The sequence below is a fragment of the Halichoerus grypus genome, chromosome 3 (assembly GCF_964656455.1).
Source record: "Halichoerus grypus chromosome 3, mHalGry1.hap1.1, whole genome shotgun sequence".
NCBI classification, from domain to species: domain Eukaryota; kingdom Metazoa; phylum Chordata; class Mammalia; order Carnivora; family Phocidae; genus Halichoerus; species Halichoerus grypus.
The window spans coordinates 76,570,461-76,596,656 of NC_135714.1; the positions used below are offsets into that span (position 1 = coordinate 76,570,461).

Sequence of the window (26,196 nt, forward strand, 5' to 3'; positions counted from 1 at the left end):
TTCTCATAAGCAAAGGGAGTAATTTATTTTAAGTGTTGGTACTATTAGTTCCTATACTTTCTCCGTCTTCATTACTTTTACTATTACTAAATCTGTCATTGCTCCTAGGCTTAGAGGCAAATCTCCAGAAGTTACATTTTAAAACTTTACGTTTCCATTTTGATAATCCACTTTCAACACCGGAGTTCCCTCACAATCCCACTGTGTTCTTATTTAACTTGGGAAGAGTTCTTTGGGGGCACCAAGGCACACATTCAACTCCCACATGGTAAAATTCATAATGATCCTGTCATGTGCATTGTGATACCTAATCCACACATGAAAAACCTGTGAGGTACGAATTATTATGCCCACTAGACAGATAAGAAAAATGGAGCCAAGACAGACAAGCTGGCTTACTCCAACAAGACCGTACCCATAGTTAAGTGGCAAACTAGGATCCAAACCAAGATCATGGAATTCCAACGCCAGCATTTTCTCCACTTGATCACAGCACTTTTTGTGCATTATCAATGCATCTGATCATGGAATGTAATAGCTAATGTATTTGCACTATTAAAATCTGTTACCACAAGGGACGCCTGCGTGGCTCAGGTGGTTAAAGCATCTGCCTTGGGCTCAGGTCATGATCCCAACGTCCTGGAATGGAGCCCCGCATCCAGCTCCCTGCTCAGTGGGGAGCTTGCTTCTCCCTCTGCCTGCCACTCCCCCTGCTTATAAATATAAATAAATAAATAAAATCTTAAAAAAAAGAAAATGTTACCACAAAAGAACTCAAAGTGTACCCCTGATTGATAATTGAGCTAAATTTCATTCTTGATGTAAAGTATTGTTAAACTTCACCTCAAGGAGGCAAAGACCACTTTTCATAGCCTCGTTGAGGATATTTACATTTATCTTAACATGCTCCATGTGATTGAATTTTTGTACCTATTATTATGCATAATAAAATACAAATGATCAAAATGTAAATATCACGGCAATAAAAATCTGTTGGCCTATGCAAAAGAGGCTTGACTGCACCGTTACTGTTGATCAGAAACATACTAGCAGAAAAAGGCTTACTTTTTGTTAATGTTGAAACTTATCTCAGTAATTGAAAGTTTTTTCTGTAAGCTGTCAGCATTTATTCTAGCTGTGAGTCACAACTGAAATCTTTGTAACAAATAGAGGAGACACTGTCTAAATTGAGAGAGGACAGAGGGATAGAAAGGGAAAATGGGATGAAAAATTAGATATATTAGATCAAACAGAAGAAAGTATAAGTATATTTTATTCCATCGTTTGAATAGCTATAACAGACTTATTCCCTTTGTGATCCTTTTGTTTCTTTCATTTCTTCCCAGTATTCAATCACATTTTCAATACAAATTATCGTATTACTTTGCAGAAACACTTTGTGTTCCTTGGTGGATTTATTCAGCTAATTAATGTTTAAAAAAAAAAAAACAGAATTACTGAAAGCAAATATTGCGAGAAATAATTTCCAAACTGAAATTTATACACTTGAAAGCTGATTCCTACAGAAATGATTTGGCTCTATAAAAAAAGAAGCAATCCATCAGCTCCACAGACCCAGACATGAGCCTGATAGGATTTCTTTTTCATAGGAAATTACTGCTATGACTGATTCTTGTTAACCCTGGGGGGAAAAAAAAATCCAATGGCAAGGCCTAATCAGAGACTGAAACAGAGTGTTCTATTGTCTGAAATAATTATCCTTGTGTAGTAGTTGAAAGACAAATTAAATGTGTTAGAATCAAGTGAAATACTCATTTTCCCTCTTACTTCACCAGGCCACCTCGCTTTAACTGAACGACTACTAGGTCCTTTTGCCCCTTAACTCCTCTTGCATCCTGATAATTAAATATATATATATATCTCCCATATTTTTTCCACCACAGGTGGGGCTGCTACCACCCCGCCCCCACCCTCCCGAAAGGCTCTTGCCCGCGCAGGCAGCAATGTGGAGACAGCATGAGAGTGCTTATGTCTAGTAGCTTTTGGTGCCGGTTTGTATTTGGTTGTGTTCCTACGGGCGTATGATGGCTAAGTAGACCAATTTTATCTTTCAAGTGAAAATGCAGAGGCCCAAAACATTCCTGAAAGTTAAGCCTTCCGTGTTCTTCTCTGAGTTCCCAAGTTTACCAAACATACAGGTAGTATTTTTGAATGTCACAAATCCTTTTCCTCCATCTTCAACAGGAAGCGTTTATCACATCATGAAACAGTGAACTGAAATCAACACCTCTGGAGATATTTTTAAATGATAACTCATGACTCAGTGGGTTTTCTTTCTATAGTTCAGATAAACCATGCATTTAATTGTGCCATAGCAGTAAAGCATTACCTGAAGTAAATGGTTTGTTTGTCCTAACATTTAGATTGTCACGTTAATATTCTATAACATAAAAATAATTATAGATATTTTTTGTGTGCTTACGTTGAATTGATCTCGGTGTTTTTCATCTCTGCTTAAAATTAATACATCTAGTGAAATCAGGTTCTTTTGCCCATACAATGTTCACGGAACAATGTAATGTTCAGAAGCCATCTCCTCAAATGCCTATCATTTAGGTTTAGTCTTCTTCATGAAATGAGTGGCTAGTGATCCCACTGTTCCTTTTTTATACTGCTGAAATCAACATTTTCTCATTGTACCTCCTGAATACAACCCTGATTAGACTTTTGAAAGATATTTGCTTACAAAAAATAAATGAATTCATTTTCCTCTCAATCATAAGTCAAATCTTCCTGGGAATCTTGCACTTTTTCCACTCTAATTATTCCTATTCTTTATTCAACATTTCAGAGAAAATGACTTTTGATATTATAATGTCTGTGCCTAGTGATGACTTGTTTAAAACACACACACACAACTTCTGATCAGAGCATTCTGTGAAACAAAATTCAAAGTTGTTCAGCCACTGACTAATGTGAGGGGTATTTATTTTATACTGATTCCCATGTCCCTACCAGGAACTTGTTTATTTTAATGTGTAAACTCTAGGAATAAGATACCTGAAGCTGAATGTGGCCCTTTAAAGCAAGCCCTTTCTTCTCCTCAGTCAGTCATGCAGCGTCAAGCCCAGTGCTGATCTCAGAGGTCCCTGCAGTAGCTAGAGCTGCCTGCCATTACGTTTTATATTTTCCCATACATGCTTAGTTCATGTAGACACCATGCTTTCTTTCCCCCACAATCATCCACAGATTTTTCATGGCTTCCTTTGAGACCTGAAACAGTATTTCTCCCTCAAAGGACTATTCTCATAGAAACATATACCATGGGCTTGTTTTTTTTATTAGCAGTTCTCTAACCTATATGTTCTTCTTCTTTTTTTTTTATTTTTTAAGGCAGTCATTCACTGCAATACTTAAATGCTTTGGACTTAAAATGTCAAATGTTTTAAACTGAGAAAATAAGTAGATTAACTATCTGGCAAAAAAAAAAAGGGTTAAACCTCATTTTTTCTTTCTTTTAAAAAATTTCTTTCCATTTGGGATGCCTGGGTGGCTCAGTCAGTTGAGCGTCTGCCTTCGGCTCAGGTCATGATCCCAGGATCCTGGGATCGGGTCCCACGTCGGGATCCCTACTCAGTGGGGAGCCTGTCTCTCCCTCTGCCTACCACTTCCCCGGCTTGTGTGCTCTCTCTTTCTCTCTCTCTCTCTCTCTCTGACAAATAAATAAATAAAATCTTATAAAATTTCTTTCCATTAAAATTTTTCCACTGGGGGCGAGTTTTATTCTTGTTTCTTGGCATTAGTGAGAAATTGAATTGTTTATATTTATCAAATAAATTTTAAACCCTAAAAGTAATGTATATAACCATAAACATAGCATTTATGTCGTTTGGCTATAATTTTATTTTTATTTTTGTTTTTGTCTTTACTTCTGAGCAACATTCAAATTTGCAAAGTGCTCCCAAAGACACTTGTTATGGTCGTGGTGTCACATTTTCTCCTTAATTCTTTGCTGCCAACAGAATTTTGTTATGCGAAATATGTGCACATATAATCAATACGAAACATATAACAATATATATACTGAATCCATGTATTTCATTTCAACATGAAAAATGCATTGGAATATTGAAAGTATTTATAGTACAGAATGGTTCCATGTTCTCAAATATTTGACCATGACTATAGTTAACATACTCATTAAGAAAATTCTGGTAACCTTAAGCCTATGTGATCTTCCTCTATGCTGTAACTTTCTCCACACCCTGGATAAGCATGACAAACTAGAGATCACTCTAATTTTATATGCTTTTATTAAACATACAGCAATTATATCGTCTAATTTAAAATATGGGATATTATAATAAAAATAGTTCTGAATCAGTTTCATTTCATAAGCAATTGAATTAAAAAATTAGAAAGCATATGATTTTCTAATTTTATTTAGATTTGAGTAAAGTGTTACCTTAAATTTATATGTAGATTATTTTATGTGCATTACATCTTCTTTTCCTTATATTTCATGTTCTTTTCCTTCCTTTTTTCTATTCCTGTTTGTATTTTATTTATCTCATTGTGACATTTCCTTTAGGCCACCTGGAATCCTTTCTGAAATGAGTGATAGTATGAATCAGTTAATTAAAGTACATTTTGAAGTAAATAATCACTTTTCAAATGGAAAAATAATAAAGTTATTAACTGAAGAGTAATATTGTATTAAACTTATGAATTATGGAACAATGTACCTAATAAAATTAATCATTTTAGTACGAATTTATGCCTATATTTTATAAGTTGAAGTACTTTCCTTTAGAGGGTTCTAAATTGTCCAGGCTCTGGCCATGCAGTGACTACCTTCACCCAAGCTAAAATCCAAGGCTGTGACAAGGAAGCTTGACCCAATACTAATTGCGTGCACTATTCCATTCCAAGTATCCTCAGCTGGAACATAAGTTATAGCCACTCTTGTTTCTGAACCCTGACATGGCAGGCAAGCAGGCAAGGAACTCATTTCTTCAGGACAGATGCTTTTCTCTCTCTTTGGTGGACGACAGCAGAGTCTCTACCAAATGACCAAATGATCTCTGAGTCGTGGCTCAGAAGAACCAATAGAGCTACCAAGAACAAGCAGCCGCCAAGCCCTTTTGAGCTGACAATAGCATTTGGCCATCAAATCTAAGGCAAAAGTGAAGGAGAGAAAATGTTAAAAGTTCTCAAAACTTTTAAGCATGCAAAATGTTTCATAGGGAGATTTTTTAATTTACTTATCTATAAATAAAAATTTTTAACTGAGGGTCAGCATCTTTCTAAAACAAAATATATAAATCTTGTTTCAGAAACAGCTTGCCATAGAAAGGATATAATTTGTTTTGTACACAATCTGAAGATTGTTGAAATTTTCCTGACAACACCAGTTTGGTAAAAAAGTAAATCTGTAAGGAAATATGCTTTTTTAATAATTGGTATTCATGATGAGGTTTCTATGCAAAAAAGAAAAAAGAAAAAAGAAAGAAAGTAAAATAAAAATAATCCAAAATAAATTGATAAAAGTGTGTGATCTATCAAGGCTTTTATCATTGAGACAATTTGGATTGTTCTTTGAGAACAGGTCTTCTTAATAACCAATATTAATTAATATTAATAACCAATAACCAATATTAATAATTATATGTATTTCACAATTCTTACTCTGAAGATATATGTCAGTCAGCTGAGTCCTAGAAAAAGGCTGAGTTCTTTTTATGTTTTACCTTTTATTGTCAATTCATTGACAGTAGATGTCAATTAAGAAAAGAGAGGTCTCTGTTTTCATCAAAGTCTTATTATGTCAGATTTATTCTCTACAAATAGCAGTGTTAGAGGACTTTAAAATAACTGTGACAATCACCTTAAACCAGTGCAACATGGGTTACTGACACTTGAAACTTCCATTGCTTATAAAATCACGATCTTCAAAAGTAGTGGCTATTGGATCACTAGTCTCTAAATGTCATCACTCAAAACAGTAAGCTAGATTCTCAAGTCAAAGAGTTCTTTTCTTCTTTTGAATCTCACAGAACAAAAATCTGACCCACTATGTAAATACTCACTAGTACATCCTTTAAAATGTACATTGGATTGTATAAAGTTTGTGCTTTGAGGTTTTTTTTTTTTTCTTTATCTTGTCCAATAGAGATGTCTGAGAAGAGTAACTTAGCCTTTACAACACTACAATTTTCCAGGATGTCTGCCAAGTGAGTACTTAGGAGGATGGCCTGTAGGCTGGGAGGAGCGCATTATCCTCTATCTGGGCACTAGACACAATCCAGGCGGCTCCCTGGAGGATAGGTTCTGTTATCTGATAGCTCTTTTCCATTTCTGACTAAGTAGATGTCAGGAGTTTCCAAGGGGTTAATATTTCCATTTAGACCATCAAATACACTTCTTTAGCTTCTTCCTTGAATATAGCATCTTATATTTTAATTTTTAGTGTCTTACTCTCAGAAATGTGGATTCTATAACTGATTTCCCTAATAAAAAAGAAAATGCACATTTTCAACCCTTCATTGAATCTAATTAGCAACCTCCCAAAGCCACTCCATTTGGGTTCGTAAGAAAAAGAATGGTTCTTCCCTTTGGAATTGATCATATTTATAGTACTTTGGGGGCCTTGGAAATCTTATTTTGTCATAGCCATGGATAATGTTTTTAAATAATATTTATCCTTTCTATATTTTGTCAATTTAATTTCTCCCTGGTTTATGTCCTTTCTAAAAAGTCCCTTTACACAACTGTTATTATATTTTATGATCCCACTCAAACATGCTGATTTAGGCCAAGTTTTATAACCTCACTGCAATAACTGAGAGAACTTTGTTCTAATACTGATGCCCAGGCCTCATCCCCAGAGATCCTAACTTAAGAAGTCCAGGTTGGGACCCTAACATCTCTATGTTTTTAGAAACTTTAAAATAATTTCATTATTTAAAAAGCAATTCATGTAGGGGCGCCTGGGTGGCTCAGTTGGTTAAGCATCTGCCTTTGGCTCAGGTCATGATCCCAGGGTCCTGGGATTGAGCCCCACATTGGGCTCCCTACTCAGCGGGGAGCCTGCTTCTCCCTCTCCCTCTGCTTCTCCCCCTTGCTCATGCTCTCTCTCTCTCAAAATAAATAAATAAAATCTTTTTAAAAATTAAAAATAAAAATTAATTAATTAATTTTTAAAAAGCAACTGGTGTAAGTGTTCCAGGTAATTCTAAGTTGCAGCCAAGGTTGAGAATCACTGATAGGGCTTAAAAAGGAATTTAGATGCCTTTCTTTGGATTAGTGATTTTTTTTTTTTCTTTAGAGGGACAGAGCAGGGGTGGGGGGGAGCAGAGAGAGAGAGAGAGAATTTCTAGCAGATTCCATGCCCAGTGTGGGGCCAACACAGGGCTTGATCTCACAATCCTGAGATCATGACCTGAGCCAAAATCAAGAGTCGGTCGCTCAACTGATTGAGCCACCCAGGTGCCCCTGGGTTAGTGATTTCTAAAGGACAGAGTGAACCATTTGTAAAGCTTCACAAACTATTAAAAAAAAAATTAAAATTAAAAAAATCCAATCCTGTTTTAAGGTTTAAAGATGAACTTTATAGAGAATGTCAAAACATATTCCCCACCATTCTACTTACCTGCTTCCCACTCCTTGTGAGTAATAGAGCTATTACATTGTATTTCTCCTGTCCTTTATGCAGTGTATTTTGGGACTTTCACAAACCATTAACAATTGAATCAAGAGGTAGGGAAGAAAGAGGAGAGAGTAAGGAGGAGAAAGAGAAGCACTGTCATCTTCTTTTCTTCTTTTCATTAAGGTGCTGAGGTGGCTGGTATTAAGCCCATTTTACGGGTGAGAAAAGTACTTCAGAATGAGGATGCACTTTATCCAAGGGTACATCACTAATAAATGGTGGAGAAGGATTCTAACCCAAGATCCTCTGGCTCCTAACTCATGCTATTTCCACCAATTCCAAGGAAATATGAAAGATTCATTTTGTTATTCTTCATTGACAATAGTGGATGGATAAAGAAAAGACAGAAAAGGGAGATTTGAAAGAACACTTCAGCAGAAGTTTTGTGATTTTTTTAAAAAGATTTTATTTATTTATTTGAGAGATAGAGCAGAGAGACAGCACATGAGTTGAGGGGAGGGGCAGAGGGAGAGGGAAAAGCAAGCTCCCTGCTGAGCAGGGAAAAAGTTTTGTGATTATTTAGGACCTAAAGCCATAGAATTTTCATGCCACCATACACAGTGACAAATTGATTTTACACTAATGCAAAAAGTAAGCTACTAAAATACATTGCAAAGCATGGGGTTGAGAACAGTTTTGTGTGTCTGTGTCCAGAGAGCGGGAAAATGTCCCTCACATGACACTAGAGCTGCTGAGGTGGCTTTTCCATCAGCACAGCTCCCTCTGATTCCATTGCCTAACTGGAGGGCAGCCTCAAAAACAGAGATGGGAAATTGGGAAGAGCATATAGAAGAAAGGAAAATTCTGACATCCCGTAGCTCAAATGCAAAACCTAGGTTACTCTGGTTAACCTGCTCTACCCTGTAAGCACAATTAAAAGGCTCTTCCTCATTCTCTGCCCTTTCCTCTAGATACACAGCTCTCACTTCCTCAGACTGAAGAGTTTGGAGACACCACATCAGTGAGAGAGAGAGAGAGAGAGTGTGTGTGTGTGTGTGTGTGTGTTTGTGTGTGTGTGTGTAATAGCAACATGAGAGATCTCCATTAATCTCTGAAATCTCATATCATCAATGCATGAAGACAGAAACATCGGAAATCAAACTCCCATGCAGCAGGTAGAACTTGTGTAAGAACCTAGCTCCTGGGGCAAGGTCTTGGAACTGAAAACCATGACAAGTCATGTAAGGTCCTGTTTTAGGCAAAGAGAGGTCACACCTTACAAACTGATGACAATTTACAATTGTAAGCTGGATGATTTATATGCTATCATGGAGAGAAAGTATGAGAAATGAACATACAGGTATTACTAACATATGCTTCCATGATTCAATTTAAAATACTGGACCTACTATGCATTAGGTAGTATAGTGGGTGCTGGCAAGAATAGAAGTGATTGAAATAAATCTTTGCTACAAGAAGCTCACTGTCTAACAGGAGTGATAAACATATAATAGGACACGTCCATCGAGATCCTTAAGACCCACAACAGTGGTGAGGACTAAGTAACACAGTGAGCCTGAAAAGGAGGATGGATCTGAGAATAATGCTTCACATTCTGCAATTGGGTCTTGACAAATGAGTAAGATTTCCCAGGTGGACACAAACACAAAACTAACCTACAGGTGGGCAATATGTAAAGGAATAGAGGAATGAAGCCACATAGAACTTTCACAGAACCAAAAATAATTCTACATAAGCCCATATTTGACCAGGTAAAATTAAACATCTGAGAAATTACTGTGGAATAATGGAATGAGTTCTAGCCGGAAGCCAGAAGTCTTGAATTTAAGGTCTGGCCCTGACATGTTGTAGGTGTGTAAAACTCTGCAAGCAAGTCAGGCTCTCGGGTTTTCCATTTCCTCCTCTGTAAAGTAGAGACAATAGTGCCCACGCAGACACTGGAAGTACAGATAGGGTGTCCAACCCAATCTGGGGGACTGGTGTCTTTTGGCAAAGTGAAGTGTGCCTCTGAGACCTGAAGGATGAGAAGCTGGGGTAAAAGGTCCAGGCTGAGATAAGCCGAGGTTTGGGTGTGAAAGAGAAAAGATGACACTTTTGAAGAATTTCAAGTTTAATATGGCTGACACATGAGGTAGCAATAGTGAAATTAAGGCTGTAGGGGAAAACTGTGAGCTGGGATTTCAGTGGATGGGCTAATGGTGAAGTATCAAAGATTTTTTTTGTTTTTTTATGTTTTGCTGGGTTTTATTTTGCTTTGACTTTATTTTTTTTAAGATTTTATTTATTTATTTGAGAGACAGAGGACATTCGAGAGAGAGCAGAGCAGAGGGAGAGGGAGAGGCAGACTCCCTACTGAGCAAGGAGCCAGACATGGGGCTCAGTGTGGGGCTCAATCCCAGGACCCTGGGATCTTGACCTGAGCCAAAGATAGATGCTTAACCAACTGAGCCACCTAGGCGCCCCAATTTTGCTTTGACTTTAAAGCTGAGAAGTAACTGAATCAGACTAGCCTTTTAGAAAGATGCATTATGCTGCAGGTTGGGGAATTAATTGGAGGAGGGGCTGGATTCCAACATACCAAGAGAGCAGTTTTAGTCAAGCAGGTGAAACTTAAAGGTGGGTTGAACTAAGGCAGTAGAAATGGAATACTCTGGTTTTTCTTCAGACCACATGAATCTTTTGCCTTTTTCCCAAGGATCTTAGTTATGGCCACCTCTTCTCATTGTTTACTTTTCACATTGCTAAGGTTTCTATTCCTTGGCCTGGTTCTTGTTTCTTGCTTTTACTTAATTCAACCTAGATTCATTTTTTAAATTTGTTCTGAATATCTTTCACATCAACACAGGAAATTATTACAGTATTGTGCAGCTACAAAGTATATTCAGAGATGTAAATAAGTGTCACCCTTGTGATGACAAACAAGAGAAAAATAGGATTTGTTCTCACTTGCAAGGTCTAATTGATTGGCTTGGAAAAGTTGTTCACAGCGTCTGTAGACTTCAACAGTTACCGAGCAACTTTTACACTAAGCAATGTTTTCACATATCTACTCCTTACTTTATTTGACAAACTCATATTTTGCATTTTTATTGCTCTGTAGGGTGGATGTCTTTATTCAACAAACACAAATGTTTTAAAACACTGCCTGCACCAGGATTATACTTGTGCTAGAAGAACAGGGTCATCAAGGTTATACCAAATTGCTCGATGATGGATTATCCTAGACAGCATTTCCCAAAATCTTTATACAGTATGTCACAAGCAGGTCAAAGGTCATGCTACTCTTCCACTGGGCCCTCTATCTCCAGATGCGCACTCTTTCTCTGGGTTATGTACCAGAAGGAGGTGAGAGATTTTACAGAGTTTTCATGTAAGTCACATGGAAAGTCCTAAGAATGCAGGCATCTAAATTACAGCTGTAACATTGTCTAAGAACCTAGCAACAAACATCAAATCAAAGGCAACCTAAGATATAAAATAACAGAACAGCAAATATTAAATGAGGTGAGTCTCTTTGATTTGGCAAAGTGTGGAGAATGCCTTCAAGTTGACTTACTATGTACAGAAAGCACAATAGTTATTTTGGCAAATGAAGGAATAATGCTAAAACAATGTTTCTTTCATTTCTAAGAATTACTGTGCTTTCTGGTGTGCTTTTTTACTGTGACATGGCATGATCTCTCCTAACAATTTCATATGATTTAAAGTTCTTCCATATCCAATTTTATGCCTTAATGCTATATAGAAATGAATTTTAAAATTAAAGTAAAAATACTAATTCGACATTCATTAATCTCATTTCATTTCAAAGCTAGGAAAATGTCATATTTTGAAACTAGCTTGGCAAACTATCTTCAATATACTAATTCTGATAGCAGCTACTCTAGTTGTACAGAATAAATTTTAAAAACTCTTGAATTAATCCACATAATACCTTATATAAATCTACCTAATCTCACAAAATAGGAAACAGGAAAATTTTTTTGTTCACTTCTAAGTAAAATGGTATGTAAATTGCTGTTGTCAATCACTGTGTCAAAAATTGCTCTTTTATCTCAGTGCAGAAAGAAATAAGTTCTTACCTATATTCCTAAACAACCAGAATGATAATATGCATTATGTAAATAAGAATGAGTTAACATCCTTAAGTATGTATTTATACTAATTCTATTTTTCTATCATCGAAATGAAACACAGCATTAGAAAAAACTTTTAGGGCGCCTGGGTGGCTCAGTTGGTTAAGCGACTGCCTTCGGCTCAGGTCATGATCCTGGAGTCACGGGATCGAGTCCCGCATCGGGCTCCCTGCTCAGCGGGGAGTCTGCTTCTCCCTCTGACCCTCCCCCCTCTCATGTGCTCTCTCTCTCTGTCAAATAAATAAATAAAATCTTTAAAAAAAAAAAAATAGAAAAAACTTTTAATTTTACATCTTTATCATATTTTAATACCAGAATTGAAAACATTAGATGTTTTATAAAGACTGTTAGTTTTGCCCATATAGAAACAGTCTGTGCTTTCAAATTATAGATTAAATGTCATTTTTAACTTTTTTATCAAAATGACTCTATAAAGTGATCAAAGTGTATGCTTATTTTATGTATTATTAGACTCCACTTCATTCTTTTAAGGAAAAAGAGTTAAAGGATCATTGCAAAATGTGAAAGAAATCACTCATGTTAGGTGTTTGAATTACAGCTTGTTTTATGACAGCAAGAACCTAAATGTGAGTGTGCTTCCAAGAAGAAGAGATCTCATCTTCAAGTAACCATTAGGACAGTGATTCTAAAGAAGTTGATCCTCCTGTGCTATTCCCTAGGCTGATCAACCACTCCTAAGCTTTATATCCTCCATGAGTTGACTAAAAGCTTGCACTGACTAGACACTGTCCAGAAAAATATAAAGGGCCTACGTGGGGGGAGGGGGGGCTTGCAAAGATTGCAAAGCAGTCAGGAACACAGACCTGGAGTCATTACTACCTCTTTAATCCCTGCTTTATGATTTTCTATATGTATGATCTGGGGCAAGTTACATAACCTTTCTAACCTTCAGTGTCCTAATCCATCATTCAGAGGTAATAACTGCACCTGCCTCTTAGGTTTATTGTGAAGTTTCAATAAAATAATCCACGCACCACACTTGATATAGAACTTGGCACAAAGTATAATTAGGTCAAGTAGGGGAGATGCTAATCAAACAAAAGGCATAACACTAGTGAAATCCAACATCCTTTCTGGCTGGAAAGTTCTAGAAGCTCAGTTTTATCTCCCTGAGAACATTAATTCTTTAGTTAAAGAATGAGTAGAGCACATTTTCCTTAGTGCAGTATCTGAATACATATATATATGTGTGTGTGTATAAATTAAAAGTGGAATAGTGACCTAAACATGTTCCTCTCATTTGCTTTATGGCGAAGTAGAGTTGGTCTATTTTGAAAATATAGCAAATGAAGAGAGAAACTAGTTAAAACCTCAGAGAAGATTAATAGCAGAATTGCTCCCCTTATAATCTACAATTTAATTCACTGTTCTTTGGAGATGTAATATGTAAATTCACCTGTAAAAGATAATTAATAATCCAATAGTAGGAAACTTGTTCTATAGAAATATCTGTGGGAGGATTTGCCATATTATTCTATACAATCCTTACCTTGGGGGCAAAGATAATAATGGTAAATAATTACAATTATTTATTGAGAAGGTACTTTGTGCCAGGAACTATGCTAAGCACATGGCATATACTATCTAGTATAATTTTCACTAAAATTCTATCATGATGGCTCAGAAAAATTAAGTAATTTTCTTGCATTTGCACAGTTATAAAGAGGTAGAAGTAAGATTCAAATTCAGAAGTGATGCACTCCAAAAATCCTGCCCTTCCACTATGCTACATAACTCTCGGTAATCACTGAACAAGTTTGATCTTAGCTGTGACAAGACACTGCCTATACATTCAACCTAGTATCCAAGACCAAGGTTACCTAAGTGGTGTCACTGGGACCACCCATGTTGTCAGTTCAGGACACATTTATTGCACTTGTTTTAAGATTTTTTTTCTTCTTATGATGGAAAAAACAATGATATCAAACGGAAGATTTATCCTCATTTGCAAAACAGAAACATAGGAAATTTAGCCAACACCAGAAAATTAGCCAACCTCATTATTGTTACCCAAATTGTGTCACAACAGAAATGAAACAGCAATTCCATTTCCAAGCTTGATTTGGTCTCTCAAGTTTTTAATAATATGCTCACAGTACCAATCACCTTCGTTCCTTTTCTAACTTTGGACCACCTGTACTCAAACTAATCATCATTTCCCTTCATGTGCATTGCTCTAAAGCAAGTCTTGCTAAAAAGACTTCTGGTCATTTTCACTGTCACCTGGGATCTGAGATAGTAACTTAGAGTAGAGATCTATTCCATGTCCGGTCTTTCTGTGTCGATCAGCACTTATGTTTTTACTTCAGGATAACAAAATGAGGCGCTTAATTGAAATTCACATGTTTGTAAGCTCATCTCAGCTCATTTACAAACAGAAGAGGTATGAATCTGATCAACAATGGCTATGAAGTGTTGCTCAATGTACATTTCTTATTGCAGAAGGGCCAGCCCACAGAATCTTTAGCTTATTTTCAGTGCTCAAGGTGTAGTTTCTTTTGAGGCATCAAGATTTTTAAAACTAAGTGAAAATGTAATCTGAAAGCAGTAACTGAAATTTCATAACTTGAAGAACTTATTCTTGCATATTTTATTTTTTCCCTGCATATTTTAGATATCCTTTTAAGCAGTAAGCCAAATCTTTGTGCAATAGCAACTGATAAAAAATAAGCTGTCATTAGTAAACATGTTAATGCATATACAGGTAAAAATCCTATGACGATCTGGACAAGTACTCACAGAATTTTCTATTTCATTCACCTTCCATTTATTTAACATCTATTTATTGTACGTCTAATATGTGCCAAGCATTGTACGTGGCATTGGAGATATAGAAATGAACAAAGCAGATGTCATGTCTGCCCTTCTACTGACCCTTGGTATAAATGAAAAAGAGGAAAGAATACTCTAAGTAAATTCCTTTATCATAAACAAAATGATGAAAACAGTGGAAATTATAAAGATGTCATTTATGGGAACTTATTGCCAGAAAACTAGAAATAAAACAAAACAAACAAACAAACAAAAAAACAATGGGTCTTCATGCACCAGTATTTGTACACACACAGCAAGGTTTAATAGAATTTTTTAATTTTAGAGTAGAAGACATGTCAAATGCAGTTTACATTTCTCAGCCAGTAATTATATTTTCTTATAAGTGGCTATTACATTTTTAGAGACAGACACAACAAATAATAAAAGGTTTTATTTGAGAGGAGAAACAAGCATGGTGCTTTTTTTTTTAGATGAAAGGGGTATAATAAATTTATGAGACCTCACATACAGCTATAATATAATAAATTAGAAGGATTAATAGAATTGTGAGCTACAGTAACCTGCACTGGTAGAATGCCTATTTTATGGAGCTCGATAATACAGTTTATCATTGACTCCATGGGAATTCCCACAATATATTAGCTGTGGTGTAACAATAAAGCACACACAGTAAGGGGCATGTCCCTTTTGACACACATTCTCTTCCCACACTTATTTTACCAGGGAAACAACTCTGGTGCAGTTTAATTAAACTGCACTGCAATGAATTAGTCCAGGTCTTAGCCCTCTGACAGAGAGGGGCCTGGCAGTACCACAGGGGTTTGTCCCCCCGTGATACCCGAGAGACTTCAGAAAACCTGGGAAAGAAAGTGTAGGGTCCCTCAGATGACAGTGTCACTGGGCAGGCCCAGAGCTGTCAATCAGTTCACTTAAGGAAGCGCTCATCCCTTTGGAGAAGTTTTTATATTTCCCCATTTGTTGACTAAGGGTCAATCTTTTGGGAAGCCTCTAATGGCTTGGGAAGGTTATGTTCCATCTGTCTAGCTGGGGACAAGACGATCATGGCTCACTTTAAACACAAATAGCCTTGCTATTTTAAAGTCCACTGTGTATTCATAGCAGGCTTTGGAAAGGCAAACCAGAAAGTAATAACTGGAAATAAACTTAGGATGATGATGAGTTCAAATAAACTCTATTGGAAATCAGATATGAATAAAAACATTTTCCTTCAAAGTAAAAACTCTCCAGCTAAACATGATCTAGACTATCCAAGACGGAAGTGTATTACAGGAGATATGTTATTTCCCCAGAGTTTCGGATCAACAGTGTAGTAAGGTTACACCCCCCAATGACACAGAAAATCTTGCATTATTGATGAATATTCTTATTTTATCTGAACACTGTTTATTAATTCATGAGGGTGTTTTGGAATTGAAAGATAAAAATTTACAAAACAATTACATTTTTAATAACTGCTTCGAGCTAGATACATTGAATATTTAAGTGAACCAACACAAAGACCTCAAAAGAATTTATTAGACAATGGCAATTAGATCTCTAATAACTTGGCTCCGCTGGAATTACTGAGCTCCATTTAGATGCCAGACATGGCACCTTAGTGATGGGTACACCATGTCGCCACCCTGCCTTTGGCTGGGGACCCTGAGAAATGACAGTCCCATTAGGTGTCGTGTAAAGCAGCTGACCTCACACTCTCAGCACTTGATCTTTGCACCGCAAGTGACCATTTGTCACTGTTGCCCAGAGATGGGACTCAGGTGACTCAATGACACCACTGTCTTTTCAAAAAAATAAGACAATTATAAGTTTTTACCAAGTCTAGAACAGAGGATACAAATTTGCTTAGAAAAATGGATAGGCAAATTAAAAGGAGGGAATAGACTTCTTTATTCATAGGCAATAGGTTTCTAATCATTACAAAAATTATCTGGATTTGAAACTTTTGACCAAAGGGGAAAAAAAGGAGATTCATGGTCGCCTGAAAACTTTTCCCATTACAATCTTTATCCCAAGTAGGTAACAGACAATAAAAGTATTTCTACCAGAACAAACACATTAACCTGGAGCACCCACAGAGGCTCATTCACAAAAAGTAGTGGTTCTCTTTCCTTCTCAAACAGGGCTTTGTTTTCTGTAAATTGCAACTCACATAATAGAAAAATCTTCACCACAATATTTTCAAGCTATGAGGATAATATTATCTCCTCTATTTGTTGTGCCTCTAGAAATCCCAGAATTTGAGCTAGCTAGTTAAGAGATAAGCTCCTCACATTTCTAGTCTTCTGGAGCCTTTTTCACCTCTAGTGATTCTGAAACCTCTGTGTTGATTTCATAGTAGTAGCTACTGCGCAAATGGTCATTGCATGCGGGCACTGTCCTAAGGGGTTTACATAGTATATTTAATGAGTGTGTCATTTTATTCTTTTATGAATGTGTCATTTTAATTCCCACTAGAAAACATGGAAGTTGGTATTGTTGTCTTTTTATAGATAAGTAAACTGAGAGTTAGCATTATGTTATTTTCCCAAAAGCAACAGAGCTAGTAGCAGAGCTTGGATTCAAACAGGGTGATTCTAATTTTAAAACAGACGCTGTTAAGGGAGCCTGGCTGGTTTGGTCAGTAGAGCATGCGTCTCTTGATCTCTGGGTCATGAGTTTGAGCCCCACGTTGGGTGTAGAGTTTACTTAAAAAATAAAATCAATAAAATTACCCTCATCTGGGGGCACCTAGCTAACTCCGTCGGTGGAGCATGTGACTCTTGATCTTGGGGTGGTGAATTCAAGCCCCATTGAGGGTAGAGTTTACTTAAAAAAAAAAAAAAGTTTAAAATAGATGCTATTAAATTCTTAGCTACATTTATCTCTCAAAATTAAAAGTTTGAAGATCGTTTATCAGTATAAATATTTCCATATTGTGTCCTATTTGAAAAATGTCTAATTTTTTCAACAAGATTCTTTTTTTTTAAAGATTTTATTTTTTTAAGTAAGCTCTACATTTAATATGTGGCTCAAACTCACAATCCCAAGATCAAGAGTCACATGCTCCAGCCAGGCGCCCCTCAACAACCTTTTTTTTTTTTTTTTAATTTATTAATTCAGGGGGGTGGGGAGGGGCAGAGGGAGAGGGAGAGAGAGAATCTCAAGCAGACTCCCTGCTGAGCACAGGGCCGGACATGGAGTCAATGTTACATGGAGCCCGGCATGGGGCTCGATCTCATGACCCTGAGATCATGACCCTAAGCTGGAACTAAGAGTCAGATGCTTAACTGACTGAGCCACCCAGGTGCCCCACTCCTCAACAAGATTCTTAAGAGACTGAGTTATTTCTTATCCCTTTTGACTATCCTACTATGTAATGACAGAGGCTGAAATATTGTTCTATTTGAAGAAGCAACTTTATTATTTATTCTGAATTCATGTTTCTTTAGAAATGATATTGTTCACATGCATTGTATTCTTGCCCTTTCTTCATGTACCTGTGTCTCCCCTGGAGTTTCTTTCTACTGGACATACAATTCTGACACCAAAAATAAAGTATTGCCTTAATTGTCAAAGGAAGAAATAACTGAAACTCAAAGTTATGATAAGCTACCTGTTACTATATTCCTCCCTATTAGTACCTTCCATCTCCCAGCCCAACCCTTGATTAGAAGAAATTGATTTACAGTTGAAAATATAATTTGATCACTTTAATTTATTGGAATTAGAGGGGAAACACCTGTATTTTGGTGAATCCAACATCACAGTTTTAATATTCATGGCCCTTGTTTTCCCAATTTATATTACATTCCCATATTTTCCCAGTTTATAGTATTTATGAAAATAAGTTTGTATCACCCCTTGAACTTTTTATTCTGAAATGCCAAGCATATCAATGAAAAATAAAATTTTTGACAATCTCAATGTTTCCGTATATTTAGAACTAATATTTGGCTGACTTTGAACATGATAGCTTTAAAATATAATATAATTTAAAGGTATTAAAATATTAAAATGCTAAGTACAACTATAACAGAAAGACAAATACATAGCTGATGTCAAATGAAAGAAAGAGAAACATCCAGGTGCCAGGGAGGAGCCCAAACAGGTAACTTACAAGAAATCAGACCAAAGTAGAGAAGTTACATGATCTAGGGGCCAGAGGCTAAGGTTTCAATTTCCATACAGGGACAAGAGATGTGGCCTTGAACACATATACTATAAAGAAGTAGAAATGAGACCTTTCATGAAGTTAGGACCCCAATGGGGCTGCCCCTTCAGTGGAAGACAAGCATTACACCCAAAAGTTCCAGAGATGAAAAAGGACACTGTCTCTTCCAAAGGCTCTGTAAGGATTTAAAAAGTAAAAACTCACTTGAGAAAATGAAGATTCAGTTTATGTTATCTTATGGCATAGGAAATCTTAAGCCAAAAAACTCAGCATGAAGATTTATTCCCAACTCTTAAATTTCAGGAAAATGCAAAACTACCCTGCATCAACACTGTAGAAATGTAGGTTGATGGTTATTTTCCTTCAGCATTATCTTCTGGCCCTGGACAAATATACACACAATCATCAATAAAGTTCACTTGAACTCCAAATTACAAATCCTAAGAGGAAATACTCCAACATGAATACAGTAAGCAATACAACAAACAGGGAGATTAGAACCCAAGAGCTTCAGGTAATAAAATAATATGAAAGAAGGCTACCTGGGTGGCTCAGTCAGTGGAGTATGTGACTCTTGACCTCAGGCTTGTGAGTTTGAGCCCCACGTTGAGTGTAGAGATCAATTAAAGAAAACAAAATCTTTTTAAAAAAATATGAAAGAAACTATAAAATAAGTATATTTTAAATTTTAAGGAGATAAGAAGAACAAAAACTATAGGGAAAAAACATTATTTTAAAAATCAAGATATAGGGCGCCTGGGTGGCTCAGTTGGTTAAGTGACTGCCTTCGGCTCAGGTCATGATCCTGGAGTCCCGGGATCCAGTCCCGCATCGGGCTCCCTGCTCGGCAGGGAGTCTGCTTCTCCCTCTGACCCTCCCCCCTCTCATGTGCTGTCTCTCTCATTCTCTCTCTCTCAAATAAATAAATAAAATCTTTAAAAAATAAATAAATAAATAAATAAAATAAAAATAAAAATCAAGATATAGAAAAAAATGACTAGAACTTTTGGGAAAAAAAGAAAAATTTTAGAATTAAACATTGAAATTAAAAATATAAAGGATGAATTAATAACAGAGTACATGGAGCTGCTGAAGTTTAGATTAGACAACTGGACGGTAGTTCTGAGGTTAACAGAGTGAAAGAAGAGAAGGAATAGGAAATATGAAAGTAAACAGAAGAAACATGGAAAATAAAATGAAAATGTCTCATATATAAGATATAGGAGTTCCAGAAAGAGAGAATACAAAGAATATAGTCAAAACATATTCAATGAGATGATGTTTTGTTGTTGTTGTTCTTGTTTTAAGATTTTATTTATTTAGTTGTCAGAGAGAGAGAGAGAGCACAAGCAGGGGAAGCGGCAGGCAGAGGGAGAAGCAGGCTTCCCATCGAGCAGGGAGCCCGGATGCAGGGCTCAATCCCAGGACCCTGGAAAATCACGACCTGAGCCAAAGGCAGACAATTACTGTATGATCTCACTGATATGCGGAATTTAAGAAACAAGGCAGAGGATCATAGGGGAAGAGAGGAAAAAATGAAACCAGACAAAACCAGAGAGGGAGACAAACCATAAGAGACCCTTAATCTCAGGAAACAAACTGAGGGTTGCTGGAGGGAAGGGGGGTGGGAGTGATGGGGTGACTGGGTGATGGACAATGGGGAGGGTATGTGTTGTGGTGAGCATTGGGTGTTATGTAAGACATGAATCACAGACCTGTGCCCCTGAAACAAATAATACATTATATGTTAATTAATTGATTTTAAATTTAAAAAAATAAAGAATAAAAAATAGAAGACAGAATTGTAGACTAGTGGTTGCCAGGGTGAGGATGGGCATGAGGAGGGCAGGAGGTGGGTATGACTACAAAGGAGTAGGATGAGGGGGATCTTTGTGGTAATGGACTAGCTCTGCATCTTGCAAGGGTGGTACATTGATCTACACGTATGATAAAAACGACAAAACTATACACATATGCTGTACAAATGTCGTGTTTCTGGTTTTGATATTGTACTATAGTTATGTAAGACGTAACCACGGGGAAAAACTGGGAGACAGGTACATAAGACTTCCCTGTACTATCCTTTGCAATTTCCTATGAATGTATGATTATTTCAAAATAAGGTTTTAAAAATACTGTAACTTGCTTTTAACTAAATATGTATATAGTAAATGCAGAAAAACATCTCAATATTGTTTGAGTTTTTCTGAATGCTACATGCTTGATACATAATGTTTACAAAATAATAATAGCAATGATGCAGGAGGCAAGAATTGTAATAGCTTACAAATAAAAATGTGTGACCCAGGAATCATGTCAGAAAATAGCATACAAAGGCAAACTAAACACGACATTTAGACATTCTCTTTGTTTTGCGATAAATATTAATTCATTTAAGTCCAGTCTCAGAAGCTCAGACAGAATTATAATATTCCAGTATCAGCAGAGAATACAAGCCGTCCTGACTTTGCATGATTCCCATATACACAAATTTCAGTTACCATGGATCGGTTGAATCACATCTGCCCTCCAGTGATTCCTATTTCAGGTACCACAGTATATTCAGTGTGAGTAATTACACAAAGTACCAACTTCAAGGTACCAACTGCTAGGCTTCAGTCCACACATCACTACCTAAGTAAAAGATGTGCATCGTGATTAGAAAGCAATCACATCCCTTGTTTTCAACAACTTGGTGGTCGGTCCCTGAGCATCTGTTACTCAGTTCCCGCACAGTGAAGTGTGTAGTTGGGCCGTGTCTGTTTCCCGTGACAAACTCAGGTGACATTTTTCAAAAGTGGATAATCAAAAGATTATGGCCAATAAAGATAAAAGCAGAGCAAAGAAAAGAAAGGTGGAAATGCTGGAAATTACAATCAGACATAAATGCAATTATTGAGGGAAGAGTTGATCGTGTGAATATACACACTGGTGCCCGTAGAGTCTCTGGTAAGAGGAACTTAGTGAAGGGAGACACAACTGGGAAAAGTTGTTGTAATGAAAAGCATAAAAATATCCCAGAGGAAGTGACTCCAGGAAAAAGCTTCACATAAAAGGAATTCTCAAAGATATTTCCCAACATTGCATAGGATAAAATGTTGGAAGCTGATCCAAACTTAGAAAGGAGTGCAACAATTAACCAACACATAGAAAGGATTCTTACTCCTCATTGTAAGTTATACGACAAAAAGACAAACATTGTTCAAACTATACTTTAGTTTTTACAAATAAAACACATTAATATATGTTCTATATTACAGTGTACTAAACATTAGTTTTACTATTTTGTGTGTGTCCTTATGTACATATAACCATGTATATACATGTATAAACAATAAAGACATTTTTAATGTTTCGGCAAAAAATGTTTAAAGATCACAGAACAATCATGATTTTTTTCCCATGGATTTTAAGATCATTTGCACAATTATTTTTACTGTCCCACACTACTGTTCAAAGTGAGGACTGCTTATATATAAAGGGGATAATCTACCTGTGCATAAATTGAGTAATGACTCCATCCCCCTTTAGGAAAATATATTTTTGGGGCGCCTGGCTGGCTCAGTCAGTAGAGCATGCAACTCTTGATCTCGGGGTTATGGGTTTGAGCCTCACATCGGGTGAGGAGATTACTTAAAAATAAAATATTTTTTAAAAAGGGGGGGGCACCTGGGTGGCCCCGTCAGTTAAGCATCTTACTTGGGCTCAGGTCATGATCCCAGGGTCCTGGGATCGAGTCCCACATGGGGCTCCCTGCTCAGCAGGGAGTCTGCTTGTCCCTCTGCCTGTCACTCTGCCTACTTGTGCGCTCTCGCTCTCTGTCTGTGTCAAATAAATAAATAAAATCTTTAAAAAAATAAAAAAATAAAAAATAAATTTAAAAAGGAGGGGATATATTTTCTAAATGACTTAGGAGGTAAATAACACAAACAGGACTTACTTATGCTTCTCTACTAATCTGGTGTGCTGTCATTTTTAATGGTCTCTTTTTAATGGTCCTTCATATATTTTAAGCAATAAAACTTCCTTTAAATGAAATCTGAAGTGAAATAACTTATTAAACATCAGCTCAAGATTACTCTTAAATTTATTTTGTTTATAAAGCAATTGATGAGAAGTATGATGAACTGATGACTGTATATGAGAGCTACAATCATTTCAACCATTTTAATCCAATTTTTTCCTGCGTGTTTGTTCATTATTCAGAGCATACAGATAAATAACTACAGATGCTACCAGTTCAAACTACCCTTGACATCTCTGTAGTATGCTTCCATCAATCTAAGAAGTCTAATTTGCCTATGTGAGTACACGTGTGAAAGTTTTAGTAATAAAAAAAACTTAGATAGCTGCTGTATTCCAAAATATGCACAAAAATTAAAAAAGGGAACAGACACAAATAAATTTATCATCAGAACTATAGAAGAGAATTATTATAGAAAGTTTTGTTAGTGCCATTCTTTATAAAGGCTAAAAAATTTTAAATGGAATTGACTTAAATATCCAAATTTAGATGAAAGGTTGTGCAAAAGACGGTAAATTCAGAATGGAATATTAAGCATCTGTGAAAATTTATGTTTAGGAAATGTTTTAACAATGAGAGGCAATGCATATAATTTAAACAAAAAAGAGTGTAAGGAGATACATCTAATGCAGTTATGTATTTCAAAATGTACTAAAATACTAAATAGTAATATAATATTAACAATTATCCCTGGAGGGTGAAATTGTGAATGTTTGACTGACTGATGGATGGAAGGATTGGTATTTACATCTTTGTGCTTTTCAATACTTTCCAAAATATAAATGACAATAGAAGTATTTTAAAATACTTCACTAATAAAAATTGCATAAAACAAATAAGCCTCTCCTTCCAGTGGTTTTCAGCCATGAAGCTTGAGCAACAAAGCAAGGACTCTTCTTGGGGAGGAACTTTCTACATCATATTCAGGCCCCATTTTCAGGGACTAAGTTCAGTAAAGAAAGATAGGAGCCCATGATCCCCACCAAGACAGCTACCAGCAAATTCTGCAGCAACTCTCCCCAGACCCCATTCTAATTCCCCACCTCCGTGGTACTGATGATGGGGAATTTGCCACAATGGAATTTGCCTGTGGCTATTTTGTAACAACTTAACACGATGGAAAAATAAACTATGTCTGCTGAATTTGGTTATAGCTTATATAAGACTTCTTTAGGAAACCAATATTATTTCATAAGAAAAAGGTCAGGACAAATGAGCACTCTCTTAAAAAGCCAGAATTAAATAAATAATCAAACCAAACAAACCAAGTGAAAGAAACAAAATCAAAGAGAACTAAAAATCATCAAATATCAATTTACACAAGTCATTCCTTAGAGGTAGTTTATTTGAAAAAGATTAGGAGGTTGATGAACCTATGTTACTATGTTTCTCCATAGTGTCATTATCAGTAAGTGGGAAGTCTTTAAAAATAGTTCAATTTTATTTGTAAGGTAGTTTTTATTTACATATGCACAAAAAACTACATATGCATATGACTTTCTTTTATAAATTCAAAAAGGCTGAAGGCAGTAAGAGAAAAAAAGAAAAGAAAAGCTCTCTGTGCTCCAAACCTAAGTCTCACTCTCCAGTGATAAAATTAATAGTTTCTTGGGTCTCATTATAGAAAATTTGAGTATATAGACAAGAATACAAGTATATATATAAGTATATACTTATTTCATGCATGTGAGAAACATAATATGCCTGCCATTCTGCATTAGCTTTTCTCCCTTAAAAATATGTATTGGAAAATTTCCATGTTGGTACATAAAAATAGACTTCATTCTTTTTAATAGTTAAATGTCATCACATGTATGATTGTTCTATAATTTACTTAATTTCCTATCGACATAAATTTAAGTTGCTTCCAGCTCTTACACTATAATCTGCTAAAATGGGCATCCATGTACATATATTTTTGTATGTTAGTTCAAGTAGGATAAGTTCTTAGCAATGGAATTGCTGGGCCAAAGACATATTTAATTTTTGAGAGATATCACCCAATTACCCTATATATGTTTACACTGACACTCCCATGAACAGTGTATTGAATAACTATTTTTCCTTCAACTTCATCTTCAGCATTATTCTATAACTGTAAAACATCCACCCTGAAAATAAGTATCATTTCATCCACCATTAGCCATAAAAAGACTGTGATCACATATTCTTTCATATTATTCTCGCCATTAGAAGTGTTCACCCTAGTCATAGAGTTGGTGGGGTTCTGGTTTGGGCAGTAACAATGGAATCTAGTAGTACTGGATTCTGAAACCCTCATTTTAATGGAGGGGATAACTGTATAATCCTATTTCTAAACTGTGTGTTAAAACTGGCTCGAGTGGTACATCCAAATGTAGTCATTAAAGAAATGTTTTTAAAAAATTAAAAGGTAGTGATTAGTTTCTGAATGATATCCTGATTTTCATTTCTATTTTTTTCAAAATATAACTTTAAAAACTTATAGCATTCTTCATGCCCCCCAGAGTAACTTTGAAATGTTTATCAGTTCGTATGCTTATCTCCTCAAAATACATATTTCTTCAAACCTTAGTAAGGAAAAATTAACTTTCTAATTATTAGCAATGTAAAAATAAACAATTTCTTACCTGAAACTCTTGAACTTCTGCAAGACCTTTCTTCAAAGCTTTACAAAGTAGAATCTGTGAAACATACGGCACATCCAAGGAGGAAATCTTTAAATTTTGGTCACAAGCACAAAGTTGTAGCTCTTCTAGAAGAGAATTTTCTCTACTGCAAACCAGCTGTAGGCACAGTCTAGTTATAGCCCTCAGAAAAGCTGTGCTGTGATATATTAATTTACACCTACTGTGCACTAAATGAGAAGCCAAAGGCCACGTACTGGGCACATAACTTATTGCCCCAACATAAAACAGATATTACATTTACTAGGAAAAATATTTAAGGTATGATGTCTGGGAATTTGCAATGTGACAAATAAAACTGAGTATTTATTGTATAATTAGCTAACCCATGAGGCCAGAATATCCATAACAAATAGTGAAAGCAATGATCAACTAGACCTTGAAAATTTTAACCAAATAATGGAAAATTGGTAATTACTAAAATTACGAAGGCCATAAGTCAATGTTTTGACACTAAATTTGTGTAGTTCAGATCAACAAATCGGAGTGTAAAATACTTATTCTTATTCCATAAAGCAATAGGGAAAAAAGTAGTGATTCTGCACTATTTTTCAAAGGATAGAGTCTTCTATCTCAGGAGCAAAATAGTAAATAATTATAACTTTCATATTGGAAATGCTCCATTTTCATCGTGACAGCTGGGCTACTTTCACATGAGAAAACACACAAGAATAATACTGTATGACCCAGAGGTGATGGCACCCCACATTGCTGACAGCTTCACCTGCACTGGCACGTGAATGTGCCTCTGGAACACTGACAGCTCTGGAGAG

The 26,196-nt window shown here is 36.0% G+C and overlaps 1 long non-coding RNA gene across 4 annotated transcripts in view; it reads right to left on the bottom strand.

Annotated features, from left to right (window-relative positions):
- Positions 1 to 26,196, bottom strand: part of LOC118535517 (uncharacterized) — a 183,088-nt gene that overhangs the window by 40,827 nt on the left and 116,065 nt on the right. For all 4 annotated transcript variants that reach the window (XR_013446414.1, XR_004917233.2, XR_004917227.2 and 1 more), the window contains exon 3: positions 25,367 to 25,420. This is a non-coding gene — a long non-coding RNA (uncharacterized LOC118535517). The remainder of the gene's footprint in view (positions 1 to 25,366; positions 25,421 to 26,196) is intronic.